The sequence below is a fragment of the Palaemon carinicauda genome, chromosome 7 (genome assembly GCF_036898095.1).
Source record: "Palaemon carinicauda isolate YSFRI2023 chromosome 7, ASM3689809v2, whole genome shotgun sequence".
Lineage (NCBI taxonomy): Eukaryota > Metazoa > Arthropoda > Malacostraca > Decapoda > Palaemonidae > Palaemon > Palaemon carinicauda.
In genome coordinates this window covers 73,923,189-73,929,133 of record NC_090731.1, presented here as the reverse complement: position 1 = coordinate 73,929,133, position 5,945 = coordinate 73,923,189, and the positions used below count along the sequence as shown (strand labels likewise).

Sequence of the window (5,945 nt, the reverse complement as noted above, 5' to 3'; positions counted from 1 at the left end):
CATTTGTGATATCCATTACTCTTTTTATGTAAACTGATTCTTTAATATTGTTTTCTATTATTCTATGAATGCATGATTGAATAATGGAGGGAAGGTGTGAATTTTCATTAATATTTTTACACTCATTTGCAAAAATATGGGCCAAATCTTTTGGGGTAATTGATAATTTATCAACATCAATAAGATTTTGATTCAGCAATTCACCTTCTAGATAATCTCTTAATTTATTTTCCAGTGTTTTTGTTTTTATTTTGCCTAATTTTTTCATGATACTCATTGATAACTAATTCTATTTTAATGGTATATGTATATAAAAAAAGTTAAAGGATTCAGTGTAATACTTTTATTCATTATTACTTATATACTTAATTGATTGATTATATAAAATATAAAACTTCCAGAAAGACATTATTTTTTTTATTTATTTACCAGAAGATCCAAATCCTTTATTGCCCCTACAAGATTCTATTTCCCATTTTTCATTTTTGATGTTTTCAACTAAACAGATATCAATTCCCGAAAAAAGTTTTATTTGGGCAATTCTATCCCCAATATTTATTTCAAAAGAATTATTTGGATGAGAATTATGCAAGACCACTTTTATAGGTCCATTATAATCTGAATCTATCATTCCCGCAACAACATCTACATAATTATTCAGAGCTATGCCAGACCTAGATTTAATCTCTCCGTGTATTTTGGAAGGAAATTTCATACATATGCCAGTATCAATGGCAATTCGTTGACCGACAGGAATATTTTCATTTGAGCACTATATAAGTCATAACAAGCCGCCCCCCGTTGATCCTTTAGTAGGACATTTAGCATTGTCTGAAATTAACTTAAAGCTGACTTTTAGAATATTTTCCTCCATTATAATTATTTCTTCTGGGTGTGTAGTAATATGACTATATAATACCAAGAGCATTACCATTTATATGAAATATTTTTGGGAAATAATAATAATATTTATAACCTATTGTGGCAAGCCAAAACGATCGATAATTTTTTTTTGACCAAAAAAATCTATTTCTGTCTTTTTACGCATATAAAAAATAGGACAGTCACGATTACTGCATATAACTTCTTTAATTAATGATCCTTGACACCTTTGACATTCAGTCCAAAATTGATTGAATTTTTTTTTCGAGTGTAGCTAATTTTTCAATGTGGTGTGTATACAAACTTGTTTCGTGTACTTTACAATTATTACATAAAGCGTTATATTCTACATCATCGGGTACTATTTTTCTTTTTAATAAAGGAATTTTACAATTTATACAAGTTGGATGTATTTGAAAAAATTGACTTAATGGTCCTACTCTACTTATTGGTAAACTCTTTTTTTGTGTATGCTCTCCCTATTAATATATAGGATTCGGTTTTATCACCGAGAATAGGTTCAAATATTCTAATAAGTGGCTTACTTAATTGATGTTTTTAAATAATAATCATAATCTAATGGAATATTATTTTCTAATACATATATTGGATCTTCAGCCCTTTCATAAATAGGACTTTTTTTAAATCCACATATAATAACGTATGGAATTCTATCGCCAAGTTTTGGAGCTACTACCGGCATCTCTTTTTCTTAATTTGATGGCTAGCTCATTGTGAATTTGCTTTCCTTTATATTCTTCTGTTTTTTTGTTAACTCCTTTGTAATAACTAATTGAGAGATGTCAATCTCATTACAAAGTAATTTTGATATGGTTTGTTTGACAAAATTAAGGGCTTCTATTGGGTTTCTATCAATTAAGATTTTTTTCAGACAAGTATTTATGACCTTAGCCACGAGTGGGCAATTGTCTCTACGAATTGTTTCTAGCCCCTTGCAATCTATTTTATCATAAGCATTAGCATTTGTATAATAAAGACCAGCATATCTTTTTTTATTAATAAGCAAGTAAGGGAAATATATTTTTTCAAAATCAAGTTGATTGGCTTGATAAAAGACTGAGTCACATGATTTGCCGCCTCCTTGCCCAAATTTATGGCCTCTTCTAAAGTTTCAACTCCAAAATTAATCATAACAGAATCGGTATCACCATATATAACTATAGCATTGTTATATTTTTCTTCAATCTTGTTTTTGGTAAGAGAAATCATCGTTCTTCCAAACGCCGTAACACTTTGTGATATATCTAAACACGGCAATTTACCAATTTGTGCGCCCGTAAAACCATAAACAGAATTAGCCAATATTTTATATGCCAGTTGTCTACCATCAAAGACTTTCTTTTTCCATGGATCTTCTTCGTTTTTTAATGCAATTTTCGCCTTCTTACGAGCAATTAAAAGGATTCAAAAATTTCTGGAATTAATCCCTTGCGCTTATGACATTTTACAAAATAATTATTAGAAGGTGTAATGATATAATCGTCAGTTTTCAGAGCCATTTGATTAATATATCTTTTATCAATAAAGGTTGTATAACACAGATTATGTGCTATCATTATCGATGGATATAATGATACAAAGTCTAAAGTAACGATTGGAACGTTATAATATCCTCTTTTTGGTTCAATAACTGTAGCTCCTTCATATTCAAAACTCTCCTTTTTATCAAACACCGGTAATACTAAATTCTGTTCTTTGGCTTTTCTTAGTATTTGTGAAAAAATTTTAATCTGTTGTCCTCTATTTATAACATATGATAAAGGAATGCCCGTTAACGCGTGCCATTTCTATATAATTGACTACACACATCAATTTATTCAATAATTTTAAAGGAAGAATAGAATCTTTTAAACAATATTCAGCCAGTCTTTTTCTAGTCTGATCATTACCATTTTGTAATTCAGAAATTATAGAATGATGAACATCTTCTTTTTGTTCGTTAAGAAAATGATAAGATACAGAATTTAAAGTATATGACCGAAGTTTGTGTTCTTTTAGTATTATTGTTAAAAGGTCCATTAAACACCGTCCATCTATGTTAATGATTTTGTTATTTCTTTTTCCTGTTTGTTTGTTTTGGGTTATGGTATCTAATATTGTAGATTTTTATTCCTTTTACCCTTCCTAAATGAGCAAATACTGGCAAGTTTAAATGCTTGGCGCGGTTAAGTAAATATGGTAAATCAAAATTATTAATATTATATCCAGTAATGATATTGGGGTCAATAAACAATTGGAATTTTGACCAATTTTCTAACATTTCTTTTTCTTCCTGAAATGAAAAAAATTTAGAGCCCACAATAGGAGCACAACTATTCAAAGTAAAAACAACACTTATGAATGGCTCAGTCTCTCCGTGCCGCGTAACAACATTTCCAATTTGTATGACTGGATCTATTTCGGGTTCTGGAAATATTCCCCGTCTTCCCCCACACTCAATATCAAAAGATACTATTCTGAGTGGGGCAATAGACGCCCATTCTCCTTCGGGTTCATAAATAATTATTTTTTTCCCACTCAAAAACGTTAACCTCTAATTGACAAGTAGTATTTTAAAATTTGTCTCATTATTTTTTATTTCCCACTCACCAATAGGTAACTCGATCCAACAACAACCAGGCATCTGAGCATCTATCATAAATCTAAGTGTAAAATCAACATTTGATTCGTAAACCCGAAAGTGAGTGAGATGTTTATCTATCACTAACCCATTTTCAAGAATAATCTTAGCTATAGATATTAATTTTGGTAAAGCCACAGTAATTAAAAAAACACAATGATGACGATGATTTTTTTTCTTGATATCCATATATACTTTGTTTAAACACCCTATCTACACTTAATACGTATTCCTTTAATTTAATTTGATCTTTTGTTTCATTCAAGTAGATTTTTCGATTCAGAGCCCTTTTTATTTGGTCTGAATATGAAACTTGTTTTTGTGAATCTAATAAATTCACAGAAACATATATATAAGGAAAAAATCCAAATACATTACAACAAATAGCATTCCCTATATCATTTAATCCAAATAATCTTATTATGGGTACCTGCTGCTGCTGCTGCTGCATATTATAACCACCATATTCCTTTTTTCTTACCGGATAACCAATAAAATAATCAATATCCATCTGCTGAAAACACAATTTATTTGTATTGGGAGTTGATAATGGTGCTGCTGGCCTATTCCATTCTTGGAGGAACCTATTTTTATTATCACCATTTTCAAAAAATTGCCGCAATTTGCTTATTTTACAACTCATTTTGAATTATATCTTATGAAAAACTATTAGACGTAATACCAATTTCATGTAAAGCCGTTTAAAAATAAACGGCTTATATATATATAAATATCTTTTAAATTACCAGGAAAATAAATTTATATTAAATTTGTAAATTGGGTACCTTTTTTGTTATACTAAAAAAGGCAACATATTATGCATTCCTTTTTAATAAAAAATGTTTACAAGAAGAACAAAACATAGATGATATTGATAGTATTACCTATTATATGTTAAAACCCAAAGACTTGGCCTCACGGATGACTTATAATATAAAAAAACATAGCCACAAATTTGAAAAAATTATTATTTATTGTATAACTGATGTGATAAATTCGAAAGAATACGCTATTTTTCCTGAAGTCGGCTCATCTGGCAATTATTTCATGATGAGTGTTTATGGATTTATTAATATATTTTTAAAAGAAATTTATAAAGAAGATATTTACCAAGACGTAAAAAGTATAATTGGTGTTTTCATCACCACAGAAGAAATTTATGATAAGGGTAAAATACCTCCACTTTATAATGCGGTCAATTTAGACGATGAAAAAGACGAATTAAAAAACGAATTTGAACGTGGATCATTCGGGTCGTGTTCCGAGATTACAATTTACCAATATTTGTTAAAAAAACATTCAATAGCGACAAAAGAATTGAATGGTTTGAAAGAGGTGAAAAGGTTGATATTACAAAATAAAAATGATTTTGTTATGCGGGTGGATCACAAAGTTATACCTTATATTAATAATCAAATGTTTGATGAAAAAAAAGTATCCCTTAAAAAATAATCCTTTCGGTAGATATTTCATGATTTTCATGAAAACATAATAAAATATTATCATTGTCGATTTCATTAATATCATCATTCGTACGTGTAAACATTAAATTAGAAAAATTAATACGCCCGAATGATAGCAAAGTATTAAATTGAATATTAATATTATTTATTATTTCATCTATTAAATTTGCGTTAAAACAACATTTTGCATAAGAAATGTTAGAATAAGTATCCGAATTTAGACGACTTAACTCAACTAGCCTCTGCCTGTGTTGTTCGGTTACAGAATATTTAGAATGAAGAGAATTATTGGAAATGATAAAGGACAGGAAAAAAAGCTTCAAATTAGTATTATTTTCTTGTTGTTTTCTAAAAATTTCTAAAAGGGACACAAATAACATATAATCATCTAACCACATTTTAGGATCTAGAAAAATTATAACAATGAAATTATTAATATAGTTACAATTCAGGTATTTTTCCAAGTTGTATAATTCGTCCTCTAGAAATAATTGTTTATTGTTTTTTTTAGAAATTTTTATATATAAACCAAGATTTTCATCTATGTCCTTTAAAATCTTTCTTTTCTTTATTACTTTTTGGTTATTTATTATTAATATCAATGTTTTTTTGTTTTTATAAGAAGGATTATTATTATTTCGGGGTGTGGTATGAAAATAATGATTATATGTTTTAGTGTTGATATCATTGTTGTTATTTTTTGGATAACAATAACAACAAAAGGAAAACATTTCTTTAATATTAAAAAAAAACAAAGTATGATTATTTCTGAAATATTATTGTGGGTTATATTTATAATCTATGTAGGACTTTTCTGTAATTTATTACAAAAACACTTATTTAAAAACCCTTTTGATGAATTATATCCTCCTATTGGTTTTTATTTTGCATCGCCTATATCAAATCAATATTCTGATCATTCATATTATAATGTATCTGTGTTTTCTAATGAAAATGAA

The 5,945-nt window shown here is 28.1% G+C and overlaps 1 pseudogene; it reads right to left on the bottom strand.

Moving 5' to 3' along the window:
• Window positions 1–976: 976 nt before the first annotated feature.
• On the bottom strand, window positions 977–4,166 carry LOC137644377 (DNA polymerase delta catalytic subunit-like; annotated as a pseudogene).
• Window positions 4,167–5,945: the final 1,779 nt, after the last annotated feature.